This window comes from Eurosta solidaginis, chromosome 3, assembly GCF_040869045.1.
Source record: "Eurosta solidaginis isolate ZX-2024a chromosome 3, ASM4086904v1, whole genome shotgun sequence".
Taxonomy (NCBI): Eukaryota; Metazoa; Arthropoda; class Insecta; order Diptera; family Tephritidae; genus Eurosta; species Eurosta solidaginis.
In genome coordinates this window covers 75,517,954-75,532,343 of record NC_090321.1, presented here as the reverse complement: position 1 = coordinate 75,532,343, position 14,390 = coordinate 75,517,954, and the positions used below count along the sequence as shown (strand labels likewise).

Genomic DNA, 14,390 nt, shown 5'->3' with positions numbered 1-14,390 from the left:
CAAGGCATGTTTCGGTCGGATTTCTTCATCGCCGGAAGCGTCAGTTTCTTGGATTTCGGTGCCTGTTGGCCAATACTCTTTTCTCATTCGCAAAAACTGTGGGCCACTTAACCAACACGATTCGGACTCAGTGCTAGTGCGTCTAGCTCGGGTGGCTTCGTCGGCAACGTTATGACCTGTTGGTATCCATCTCCAACTACATAATGTTGTAGTGGCTATGATTTCCGCCACTCTGTGGGCGACAAATGGTTTATATCGCCTATGTTCGCTGCGTATCCAATTGAGTACGGTTGTTGAATCGGACCATAGGACACAATCGGATATGACAACCTCATGCTCCTCACGGATTGTTTGCATCAATCTTGTGCCGAGAACTGCGGATTGCAGCTCGAGGCGCGGCACAGTGAGTGGCTTCAGTGGAGCGCAGCGTGATTTTAAACAGACGAAGGATACGCTTATTTCACCAGCCGAGTTTTCGATCCTCCAGTATGCCACTGCTGCGAACGCCTGTTCGCTAGAATCAACAAAAATGTGCAGCTGAATATCGTTTGGCTTTTCGCACCGAAAGTAGTATCTTGGAATTTGCAAACATGTGGTTGATGGAAGTCGTTGTTGCCATGAACGCCAAGCATCATTGAGATCGTCGGCTAATTGTTCATCCCATTTAATCTTCCTTCGCCATATTTCACGCATTAATAATTTCGCTGTAATCGTAAGGTTGTTGAGAAATCCGAGGGGGTCGAATATCGACATTACAATGCTGAGCAGTTCTCGTTTGGTGGGTTTCCGTTCGCCAGTGTTGATGGCGTCGTCTATTTTGTGGAATCGAAGTCTAAAGGTGAAACAGTCGGTAGACGGCTGCCAGACCATACCAAGAATTTTCTCAACGGCTATCCCTTCCTTGCTAAGAATGGGTATGGCAAATTCTGTCCCGTTGAGTGCCTCCAAAACTTCTTGCGAATTCGATGTAAAGCGGCGTAACTCGAACCCTGCAATCTTATGGATGTCACGCACTTTCTTCGCTACGTCGATTGCTTCCTTAGCATCGTTAAAACTATCAACGAAATCATCCACATAATGTCGTTCAAGGATCGACTTCACGGCTCGAGGAGACTTATCTTGGTGTTTTAGGGCGTTCAGAGATTTCACATACTGGGCGGCACACGGAGAGCAAGCCGCTCCGAACGTCATTACTACCATCTCGAATACCTCTGGTTGTTTTGATGTGTTGCCGTCACGCCATAGGAAACGTTGTGAACATCGGTCCTCCTTAGGTATGCGTACCTGATGGAACATTTCCTTTATATCGCCACATACTGCTACTGCTCCTTCCCGAAAGTGGAATAGCACGGACGGCAGAGGCTGGTATTCTTGTGGACCCTTAAGCAACTGGGAGTTGAGAGAAACACCATGGGACTCAGCTGCAGCATCAAACACTAGGCGAAGTTTTCCAGGCTTGTTAGGATTGGTCACCCCAAAGTGTGGCAAGTACCAAGTTTTTTGGGAGCTTTGTGCTGCTTCATCTGGCGTGAGTCTACGCGCGTAGCCCTTGGTCACGTAAGAGTCCATGATGTCATTGTACGCATTGGCGAATACTGGATCTTTTTGCATGCGCCTTTCAATACCGACCAAACGTTTGTACGCAGCTGAGTAGCTTTCAGGGAGATGGACGTCGTCTGTTTTCCAAAGCAGGCCGGTTTCGTAGTGCCCGTCTACATGGCGCGTGGTTGAGGCAAGCAATGAACGTGCTCGCACGTCTGCCTTGCCCTCAATGGGCGGTGATGACCTTACTCCAAACCCTTCCGTGCTGAAATAGTCAGCAATCATGACGTCAAGCCTTTGCTCAGACGTATGCCCTACGAAGAGACTTGTGTTCGATTCTGGCGAAGGGGCTGTTGAGGGTCCAAATACTGTCCACCCCAGCTCAGTGTGGGCGGCATACGGCCCGTTGGCATTGATTCTTATGGTCTCACTCGGAAGTCCTAAGTGGCAGTGATCCAGCCCTATGAGTAGTTTTGGTGTAGCCCCGTTATATGGTACTAGTGGTAGAAATCGGTTATGACTAATGCTTTGACAAATATCAGTATCGCTCAGAGTCTGATATGGCAAATTCAGATCACGTACACTGTAGACATGGCGAAGCGTGTGCTTTTTATTCATACCACACCCGCTAACCAACATGCTGACCACTGAAGCAGGCTGGTGTGCCTTGTGCCCACCAAACCACTGCACATTTAAGCTTCGCGCTTCACCCTTGAGACCCAACTCCTCGACTAGTGAACTGTCGATCATGGTAACGGAAGAACCTTCATCAAATAAAGCGTAAGTGTCAACAGTATTCCCATCATTGTACAACGTCACGGGCAAAATACGGAAAAGAAGTTTACTAGACTTGACGTTAGTGACGCAACTCAGTACTGATGCTGAGTTTGGGGTACGACGATCTTGTATGTCTGATGCGGACTTCTCCGCAGGACGGTGCACAGGGGTAGCATCGTGAAGCAGTTTATGATGCGTTTTCTTGCAGCCATTGGATAAGCAAGTTTTGCGTCGGCGACACTGTCGCGAGGAGTGGCCTCTAGCTAGGCATGCGAAGCATAATCGTTGGCTTTTTACAAACTTCCACCTGTCTGCTACACTCGCGTTCAAAAAACGTTCACATTCCTGAAGTTTGTGATAATTTTGACACATGACACATTTGGACTTATGAGTTGGTTGCTCTTCTACGGCGTGTAGTACCACCCGACGTTTTGGCTCACGTGGCTCGTGCTCTTGGACTTTGCAAATTAAACTCGCTATTTCACTAAGCCATTCGCTTAAGTGAACGACAGTAGGATACGGTTGTATCGCGGATGAGTAGCGCGCCCATTCAAGGCGCTTTGACATTGGTAACTTGTTGATTAGCTCGGAAATCAAGGTTGGATTTGCTAAATGTTGATGACCGCGGGCGGTCTGTAGAAAGGCAGACTAATTTTTTACTTTAGTAGCAATTGATATTATCTTGACAACTCCGTTTTCCGATATAGGGCTAATTTCCTTTACCTGAACATGGCTTTATATGGAACGCCGGCATAGTTGGCGCTGGCAATAGAAGCGCCTGCCAGTGCACAATATGAATCACCATCATTATTAGCGAAAGCGGGTTTAGTCGCACTGGCAACAGAAGCGCGTGACATGGCACTGTATGAATCACTGGCAAGATTGGCGAATGTGGCACTGGCGGTTGTAGTACCTGGTATGGCATTGTAAACATCATTGGCAATTGTGGTTGAAACAATAGCACCCAGCACGGAGGAAGTTGGCATTGCGATACAGGAGGCATTAGATGAAGCAGTGGGATCAGGCGCGGCAGAATGGCCCGATTGCATTGCGTTGTGGGTAGCGCGGACGAAGGAAGCAGCGTTTGGCGCAGCGGCGTCGGCTGAGGGCGCAACAGAGCTTTGTACGGTGGCGTAGGACATGGGAAAGTTAACGGGATGCATTACTTGGTTGGAAGATTCGTAGATATTTCCATTTGTAACGGGAGTTGACATCGTATGATGTTGGACCGCTAATTTTAGTTGGCAGTTCTGCGCCTCATTCTCCCTAACCTTGTTATGCACCCTTTTCAACTCACTCTCCAATGCTGCGATTTGTTTCTGAAGCACAGATATGACGTTATTTTGTGCCTCTACGTTGTTGACGTTGGTAGCGCCACCCTCTTCTTGCAGCCGCTGGCTGTTTCCTTCACCGCTTACCACTTCTGCTTGTAAATTACTTTGCTGTACTTGTTGAGCGATGTTGTTGCCTTCGTCGCTACTCATTGCTACGTTTATTGAATTTTCTGGTATATTTGCTTCACTTTCTGTTGGCTGATCCTCTTGGAAACGTGGACTTTTCCTCCGGACCGGTGTTCGCGGCAAAGTCCCTAATGGCATGTTAATTAAATGGAACAATATATATAATAAATTTCACCAAGCTGCTTTGCAGCAACATACATATACATTTAGTATGACGAAAGAAAAAATGTACTTATTGTTTAGACAGCATACAAAAACGCCGGTAACGGTGCTCCCTTCCAGTGATGAAATTATTTGCCAATGCAAACTTTATAGAAATTGCATCGCGAAATAAAGATGTGATCGCTGCAGCTCGGACGATGACTCGAAATTTAACATCAAACTAATTTTAACGTTGAAATGTTTGAGAGAGAGTTTATTTCTAGAACAGGGATTAGAATATAAATGTGATGACAATCGAACAAATAATGGAATTGTACAAATTAAACTTACCGCGGTTGCGTCTCGTCCGGCTTACTTTCAGCGAATGATATTGACAAGAGACAATCGCGGTTTACATTCCAATGCATACATACAAACAGATGATTCACAATAAATATAAGTAACAAATGATCGACAGGGTTGCGTGCGGCCGTGCTGCCACAGTGACAATAAGGCGGCAACTGGTTGACAAGCAGTCTGATGCCGCATTCACAGACTGCTTTTTCCGTTTTCCAAATAATTACAAGGACTTACACATTTTTTCGCTTTGTCCTGGAATTTTTTATGGTACCAACAAATTTGTTGTTGGTTAGAGTTGCTTCGATTTTGAGATTTGCTACGACGTCGAGAGCTGTTGGAAGAACTATGGGAATGATGGGGGCACGAACGAAAGGCAGACAATTCGGCCACTTGCTTTTGTAGATCAGCAATCGTATTTAACAGGTTGCTTTCGATACTCTTATCGCTGAGCGCTGAATTTACAGCGAAAGTCGGTGTGCTCGGTGAGACTTCGACAATCTTGTCAGCAAGCTCCGCAATGTTGTCGAGCTGCAATTCTGATTGTGTCGCCAGAATAGCCTGGACGTTGGACGGAAGACGTTTAAGCAAGAGTTGGCGAAGGAGATTATCCTGTACAATAGTTGAACCAGCGAGAGAGCGTAAGTGACGGAGAAACTGCGATGGTTTGCGATCGCCGAGCTCTTCCTCACTGATAAGTTGGCGGACTCGTTGTTCCTCAGACGCAGACAAACGATCAATCAATTTTGTGCGCAAAAATGTGTATGGATTCTGCAGAGGAGGATTTTCTATAACGTCCTCAATTTCCAATGCGATACGTGCGTCCAGCTGCGAAACAACATAATGGAACTTTGTTACCTCATTTGTGATATCCGACAACGTAAACTGCAAATCAGCCTGTGAAAACCATAATTTTGGTTTTTCAGACCAAAAAGGCGGCAGTTTTACTGCAACACGATGGACTGCAGGGCGATGATCGGCGAAGTTAGCGGCAAAATCATAATCCCACTGCTGCTGCTGTTGTCGTGGTTGTGGTGATGGTGGCTTCTGCTGCTGTGGTCGTGGTTGCGGCGATGGTGGCTGCTGCTGCTGCTGATGCTCCAATTGACGGTTATGTTGTTGTTGCGCTTGCTGGCGTAATTCGTCGATTTGTCGTTGAAGCTCCTCATTTTCTACGCGAAGGGTAACGAGCTGATCTTCATCTCGAAGCATTTTATGAGTTACGCGTTAAACTTTTATCGGGGTCACCAATATAGGAAAATAAAGAATAAATATTTCCTATTGAAATTTAAATATAAATGTATTTTATTATTTCACAATGAAAAATATTTAATGACTGACTCAACTATGAAAACTTGTTGAACAATATAAAATGTAAATGTTAGTTGCTAAGCAACACTTTTGTTCTGAAAACTTGAACTGCACCGCCACAAATCTACAACTTAAAGCTAATTAGAAATTCAGATTAGATTTACTCTTTTTTTTCAGATCAAGAATATTCAAAGGTGTCGTGGAATCCGATTGCTGTCGTAATTGATGAACTTAAAAATGTACGACTAGTAATTGAGTCAGACTTATTATTGTTCTAAATCTAATCATTCAAGCAATAATTCTGCAACCCATAGCAGGAGTATTGATTGGTTTCAAATCTAATTCTGACAGTAATCGTATCACATCCCTTATTATATATGTACGTGATATTGCAACTTAAATTAATACAATTGATATAAAGAAAAGTAAGTACTTTAATAATAACATAAACTCTCTTAATTGGGTTTTGTTTTCCAATTGAAATCTTTTCTAAGCGAGCAGAAAATAATTTTAAGCTTTAGAAAAAACAATTATTTGAATAATCTACAACTTAAAGCTTAGTAGAAATTCAGATTGGGTTTACTCTTTCTTCAGATCAAGAATATTCAAAGGTGTCGTGGAATCCGATTGCTGTCGTAATTGATGAATCGCGATATTACAAATCAGTAGGCCGATATAACAACAAAAATTGTTAATACATCCCAGAGCACGGGGAAAAAGTGTCAATAAAATATGACACTATGGCATCATCGCCATAAACAAAGTCCAATTTTCACAACTATTCTGTAACAGATGTCGCAGTGCTGTGAATATCAATTGGCAAGAACCAGAATTGAAGTAGGAATAATGAAGACAAAGAAAAAACCGCTGTGATGGCTGAATGGTTATAGCAGCGGCGCCTAAACGTTGCCTATGAAGGAATTTAGCAGTTCCCGAAATGGATCTATACAACGAGCTTTGGCAGTTGTCTAAATTTTTTCTTTCTTCTATTCTAATTTAAAAATTTTTTCAATTAAGAAAAAATATATTATAACAATAATAATGATAAAATAATTATTGTTAGGCCTTGAGCTCGATATTAATCGCGAAAAGTAAATACTTTAATAATAAATAACCTTAAGAGAGGTTGGTTTTTGTTTTCTAATTGAAATCTTTTCCTGTGCAAGCACATCGCTAACCTGTGTTGGCAAAAGATATGATTCATTGTTTACTATATAGTTTGGCAGCTTAATTCGAGGTTATGTTGCGAATAGAGTGGAAGGCACTCACAGGCCGTGAAAATAGGCACTCGAATGGAGTGCAATGAAGAACACTAGGAAGACCAGAGTTGCATTGGATCAATCATTGCATCAATATTAAAGATAAATTTAGAAAAAATAATTAAATACTTGAGTATAAGCAAACATTTTCTTTCAATTACTGCAACTAAGGTGTCCTAGATGCTATATATTCCAAAATTGTAAAATTTTATGTCTGTTTAAAAATTTAACTTCAATTTCCCTAAGATTTCCGTAATATGGCCATTAGTGGTGTTTGTGTGTGTGTGCAAATTTTGAGCGAGCAGCTGTTAGTTGCGCTACTTGGTAAAGTTTACAATGATATGATTCATGGTTCAATTATGTACAGGTTGGCTCATCTCATCAGCTGATTTTATTTATGTCATTGCATGGTCGAAGGGATTGTCAAAAGGAGATGGCAAACTCAAAATGAAACCAACACATTGGCAACATTTTACTTACACATACAAAAACTGCTAAGTTTTATGTTTCCATTCCATACCATTCGCACCAACCCCAATACACAGATTTTGACAATTTGAACAGACATATTTTGTTGCTTTACAGATGAGCCAACCTATATATAGTTGAACCATGGATATGATTATACTATCTTCGATAGATAGTCGGACGAGCCGCTACTCGGCGAAGTAGAGATGACCGTTGTGTCGGTGGCAGCTGTTACAACAGCAGTTTCTAACTTTACACCATCCGTACAATGTGATGAATGCTTCACTGCCTTTTCCAATTGCTTGGCGCCAGCAATTTTTGCTGTTTGTAAAGCTTTAGCTGTAATGCAAATATATAGAAGTGGTTTTCGTATGTTATTCAACAACTCACCCTATACCATCATCACAGCCTCCTCATCGATTTTGAATATGTGTACTGTTTCAGTATTCAGACCCAGTTCGTTTGGTGCAATATTTTCGATTTGATGAATATGTATACTATCCGTTAGGCAGACAATTAGGTGCAATCGATTCATTCATATACTGTGGGTATTTGAGCCGTAGACGGAATGGCAGATATTTTGATTCTTTTTGAAGTGTAACATTTGTAAACAGTTGGGTTTCTCTGCTGTCACCATCACCACTAGAGAGCTTTTGAAGAAACGCTCGACCAAGATAATATGTGAGATTTACACGCATAGATTTCTTCCACCTTTTCACAGTTATTGATGGAGAAAATGCGAAAGCCATATTTACCATCCAATACCGAAATAGAACTGTAGAGGAAGAAATATTTTATAAAATTTAATAAAATCAAAAAATGATAGTTGTGCTAAAATGGGGTAACGTATTGTATGTTAAAGTATAGCGAGGTCTCAGCGGCTTTGTCCTGGTGAAAATTGAGTTTGAATAGGTTTTATTCTTCATTCTTAGAAACATGTACGAAGGTACCTGGTAAGATATTAAAAATACTCAACGCTTTTTTTGCTATAACTTAAAAAAACTTATATTCAAACTTCTGCTTAACTTCTACATATCAATAGCTACCTTTACCACCAGGAGTCACTATTACTTCTACGCCTATGCTATTGTTTCCTACATCGATGAGCTTTGTAATAAAATAAACAGCTATCTCCCCAATCTCTCCAGTTTTGTCGCCTCGCGAAACCTGATATTTTCACCAACCAAATCATCGGTGACCTTATTTAAAACATGACCGCGCCAAATGTCGACCATATGGCATTACCCTACCGACTGTCTTACACCCTAAAATTTTGGGTGTGACTTTCGATCAGGATCTACATCTTGGAGAGAATGTACTAGCAATTGTAACGAAAATCGTCGTTGGTGTGAGGGCTTAGCCGATCTCTATAGCGCCCGACTATGAGGAGGAGCTGTTTAGGACTGGCATCTACGCCGTTTCGCCTCATAGGAGGGTGGCGGGATGTCGGTGACCAAGAACTGCCAACCCCCTAATCCAGGGTGTTATGCGGACCGTGCCTATTGGACGATTTGTAGCCAGGGGATAAATTCGGCTGTATTCGAACGGAGCCTTCCCGATACCGGACCACCTCGGGAAGTATTGATGGCCTTACCACAGTAAGAGGCGCTGCTGTGGCTGACGGTTCTTTCCCCGTATATAATACTGGACCGCTGAGCCCGCCTTGTCGGGCTGGTGGTCGTACGACCAAGATGAACGACTCATTACCTAATTTTCATAAGGACGATGATAAGAAGAGGACTGAGCCGCAAGCCAAGGACGTCAAATACGCATTAAGCGATGCGTCGGACTCGGGGAGCGAGAGTAGTGCTGATTCAATGAACTCCGTGTTGGAGAAGCACACAAATGAAAAAGGAGTAGAAGAGTGGAGAAGGGTACGGAGCAAAGAGCTCTCTCGAAGTACCGTGCAAATTGTACAACGCTTGGGAGCAGTGGTGGACCCAACAGAAGAGGAGATCGAGCGCTTGGCATGGGCTCATGAGGCGGTTGAAGTAGGTCGAAGGCAGTTCAAAAGGTTTGCTGCGAGAAACCCTCGGTTCTGCAACCGGTATGAGGAGGAAGAAGCGTCGAATGGCAGAATGAAAAGGCAACGTTCGGCGGAAGGCGACAAGCCTGCTTTCAAGAGGCAAAAAGGGCCCAGTCCCAGAGCCGCGACGCAGGGCACTCCCATAGATAAGACAAGTACGCCCAAAGCTGTAAGACAGATGGGCCCCAATAGCGAGGTAGCAACTACCTCGAAGGCTGCGAGTCAGAGGGAAGTTCCAACTATGGAAGTAGGAGATAAGCCAAAGGGAGATGACGCTAAGACCCCGACTTTCTCGGAGGTGCTAAAGGGAGCTAAGACTCCGGCTTTCTCGGAGGTGCCAAAGGGAACTAAAACTAAGACGCCGGCTTTTCCCGAGAAGATGAGTGATGTGGCAAAGCAGTCACTGACTGTGGCGCTGGTTGATCGTAGCATGCCTTTCGAACAGATGACTAGTGAAAGGTGGAGATCTGTAGAAAAGGAGCTTATTACCTTAATGCTTAAGATGATGCGGGAATAACCAAGTAAGCTCCTTCCAACCTTTGATTCGGGGGATGGTATAATGGTATGAAGATGATAACGTGCGACAACATCGCGAGCTTGCGGTGGCTGGAACGCGCAGGGCACGAACGCGCGTTTAGATATGGTGGATAAAGCGCAAATCCCCAAGGTACCAAAAGTTAAGGTATGGATACCATGCGTGATGAAGTCGGTGGATACACTGCGACTTTTGCAGAATCAGAATCCGAACATACCGACACAGGATTGGAAGGTACTTACTGTATCTCGGCCTACGGAGGAAGGTAAGTTATACATCTTCCAAATAAACAAGCAGGCGGAGGATATATTGTACGCGCAGCTTGGAAAAATGTCCTTAGGTACAGGCAAAATTTATATGCGACTCAGGAAAAGAAGCCGCGGGTATTAAAGTCCTAACACGCTGGACGTGGGCGAAGTCGAAAAGGACCTCAAAAGCCTAAGGGAAAAAAGACAGGTGGAGGTAGCCACGTCACCCCGGATGTGTTAGAAGGGGACCAACAGCCAGATGGTGCTGTGAGTCGCACAGAGGAACACCCGGCACAACAGGTACAAGAGGCTGAAGGGGTCTTCGAACACTCTAAACCAAAAGGGCTAGGGGAGGACGACGACGTCACGATGAAGGTGCTGGAGGGGGACAAGCAGCCCATTGGTGCTGCGAGTCCTACAGATAAACCTCCAACACAGTAAAGTGGCGTCGAGCGAACTCCTCCTCCTAAAGCGCTGATCCAGGAGCCGTGGCTTCCATCGGGAGGAAAGGTTTCTGGACTTAGCGCGCGCGGATTTGGCGTTTACTATGCGCAAACGGAAGGACGGGTGTGAGCTGTAGTAATGGTAAGGAAACATCTGCATTCATATATGCTGCATAATTACTCTACTGAGGATCTCGTAGTGGTGAAATCGCCGGGCTCAGATGGTACATGTCCGGCCATGCTACAAGTTTCAAGTAGGGCGGTCGTGGGATGGCTTAAAATAATATTCGATGGGTGCATAAACTGAATCATGTACCGCACTCTTGGAGAACTGCTCGTGTAGCTTTCCTACCAAAGGCGGGGAAGATCGGTCACGTGTATCCCAAAGATTATAGACCCAATAGCTTAACATCATTTCTGCTCAAAACCTTTGAGAGGCTGATAGATGTGTACATAAAGTCCAACGTGGATGAAAAGCTGCTCTCCACAACACAACAGGCGTACACAAAAGGCAAGTCAGTAGACACCGCATTGCATAGGGTGGTAATAAGCATAGAAAAAGCCCTGGAATATAAGGAATATGCTCTAGAAGTCTTCTTAAGCATTGCCGGGTCTTTCTAAATGGGCGATTATTGATGGTCTTAATTACGTTAAAGTACATCCAGCCTTACCCAGATGGATCGACTGCATGTTAAACTGCAGTAAGATTACATCACAATGGGGATTGTACGCAGCCACGAAATTAGTAGACAGGGGCACTCCGCAGGGAGGGGTGCTATCACCTCTGCTGTGGACGCTGGTCATTAACCAACTGCTTAGGGGATTCTACGAGGGACCAGAAAAACTTACGGTTTACGCAGATGACGTTGCATATGGTCTTGTTTACAAAGAGGTACAAGGTCCCTAATTGGACCAGGCCTAAGTTAGGAGGGGCGACCCTACGGGAGAAACCTTGCACAAAATATCTAGAAATGATCCTAGACAGTAAGCTGTCATGGAAGCTCAACGTGGAGGAGAGGGTGAGGAAGGCTTCAACGGCACTTTATGCATGTAAAAGAATGCAAAAGAACCGGCATATACGATCAGAAGGAACTCGATGACGATGCCTCAAAACTAACGACCAAAAGCAATAATTATCATTTCACTGACACAAATTTTATAGTTTTTTTTCGGGATTTGGACACAATGTTGTTGTTGTTTTTGTAGCGATAAGGTTGCTCCCCGAAGGCTTTGGGGAGTGTTATCGATGTGATGGTCCTTTAGCCGGATACAGATCCGGTACGCTCCGGTAACACAGCACCATTAAAGTGCCAGCCCGACCATCTCGGCAACGATTTATGTGGCCACATGAAACCTTCAGGCCATCCCTCCCTACCCACAATCTTTTCATTATATTACTTAACAATTTAAAGGCTTCATTCTGTATTGCGAACGATAGCTCAGACGAACGATTCGCCTCCAAACGATTTCGTCTAGCAATGGTATTCTCTATCATTTTCGTTCGGTCTTTACCTTTCTAACAAACAGGAAGGCAAAAGTAATTGTCAAGTGATAAGTTGCAATTGTTTAACATAGTGCAAATACACTAGCGATTCGTCTCTGATCCGCATCGAAAGTTCGTATCGTAATAGAGAATGAGGCCCTAAGATTTTTTTTCAATTTGTATTTTGACTTACCAGCAACAACAGAATCATGTTTAATTGTACGCCGCACAAGCATTATAGCATCATGTAACGAAGCTCAGTTTCTTCCAAAAATTTTTCAACACTGCCACGTAAAATCAATGTACTTGTTCTAGCATTAACGCAACCTTTAAATAATTATAAACTATAAAAATTAAATTAATGCCAAACCTTGGAAAATGTTGAAACGTTCACCACCAACAAAATGCAAAAACTTTTCATCCTCCTCCCGTGACCATTCTGTCTTCTTTATGCTAGGATCAAGTTATTCGTACCAGCGTGCCTTACATTGCTTGGCAGATTTGCCGGTGCAGCAGTGATGCAATACGTGACCACTGGTTTTTGCCATATTTCATTACATCTGCTTTGAGGATTTCATCCTGAAAATTATCAATTTAGTTAATAAACGGCCAAGAGTAACCAGCCGCGTCAAATGCTTACCTCAGTGTTTCTCCACACACCACCTTTTTTCATAATTCGCGGCATGGTGCTATATAATTGTGAATTCTTTCGATGAGCACAAAAATCAAATCAAAAATCTTTGTTGAAATAAACAGCAAAAATCATTGTATATTAAAGACTTTGGGAAATTTTTGATTTTTGAAATTTTAGAATAGCACCCCCCGAGTTCGGGGTAAAACTTGGTATCAAATGAAAGAGGGAGTTCTCCCGATCACAAATATATATATTTTAAAGTGCGCAAACTTATAATTTAAAAGTTATTTGTTGTTAAAGTTTGCAAATTTAGCAAATTTCTATAGCACTTTAAATTACAATTTACACATCTTTCAAAACCTTAATCCACATACATATCTATATAAATTGGCAACCATAAACTGAAATTGCATTTTTGTATATTTCACATTTCATTTTTGCATTGTTTTCACTTATTATAAATGTTTTTATTAAATCAATCGCACTTTTGTAGCAACATGCACATATATATATATATATATACATATATTTTATTTTTTTTTTTGGGGCTTTGAATACTCGTTTTGTGAGTATTGATGATGGCACGGATATTTATGTGTCCGCTATAGCGCCAGGTTGTACTTGGGTAGTGATGTATTTCCTTGGTTGTATGTTGATTGCTTTATTGTGATGTTTCTGCCATATTAGGGTGGAGGTGCAAAAGGTAATATATTTACAGATAATTACAAAACGATATTGTATTTTACAACTTGATAGTTACAATTAAATGAGATTTTTATGGATTTTTTGTTTTGACAATGATATTGATTAAATGTGATGAATCATGAAAGATTAAGTGATGACTAGATAACTAGTGACTTACGTATCTAAAATTAAATGAAGGTGTGAAATCTTTTGTTAATGTTTAATATATACATAGCTATATAACCTTTAGTGTTTTTAGTTTAATTTGTTACTACCTGGTAGTATCAGTCTTGTATCGAGATAATGATATGTTAGATCACATTATTTGTACTTTAGTATATAAGGAACTTGTATAAAAATTTTATTTTTTTTTTTTCCAAAACCCTTTCTTATTTAGGGAGTTTTTTTTTTTGTTCTTTCGATGTATAATGCTTATATATGTATATGACTATTTGGTAATTTCATAGGGCGCAGTCCAGTTTAGCTTTGTGCAGGAATTGAATTAGTTCATTGTAAGATTTTATGTCTTTTGAGTTTATGAGTTCTTTAATGTCTTTAAATTTGGAAAAAATGCTATAGTAGTTTCTCAATGACCTATGTTTTGTGCAATCAAAAATGAGATGTTTCGGTGTTTCTGTGACATTACAGGTATTGCATATATCAGTGACATTATTGTGAAAACGTCCAAAGTAGGTTTTGTTGTATGTGCGCCCGATGATGATTCTGTTCAGTAGTTTAATGTCGTACGGTTCCATGTTTATTTTTTTGCATTTGAACCAGGGTTTCTTTATCTTGGTGGCTATGCAATCAATGGTACTGTCATCCCAATTAGTGCATTTTGTTTTTATTTCCTGTTTGGTTGCCGTCCAAAGCTCCTTCTCAATCTTCATAAGAGCTTCATCAGGCGTGAGTGCGATTGCTAAGTTTTTGCCTATAGTTGTTGCAGTTTTTGCTGCTATATCTGCTTTTTCATTAAATTTGATTCCAACATGACATGGAACCCAGGTAATTGTAAGCTTTTG

The 14,390-nt window shown here is 42.1% G+C and overlaps 2 long non-coding RNA genes across 3 annotated transcripts in view; both read right to left on the bottom strand.

Moving 5' to 3' along the window:
• Window positions 1-14,390, bottom strand: part of LOC137243987 (uncharacterized) — a 54,947-nt gene that overhangs the window by 30,349 nt on the left and 10,208 nt on the right. The gene's annotated exons all lie outside the window — the stretch shown is intronic.
• Window positions 5,642-13,682, bottom strand: LOC137243986 (uncharacterized). 2 transcript variants are annotated; one of them, XR_010950711.1, is made up of 5 exons: window positions 12,691-13,682; window positions 12,421-12,629; window positions 12,244-12,377; window positions 7,706-8,090; window positions 5,642-7,654 (listed from the first exon to the last, which is right to left on the bottom strand). It is a non-coding gene; the product is annotated as an uncharacterized lncRNA (long non-coding RNA). The 2 variants fall into 2 exon arrangements; XR_010950710.1 differs by having other exon boundaries at window positions 12,244-12,361; window positions 12,691-13,681.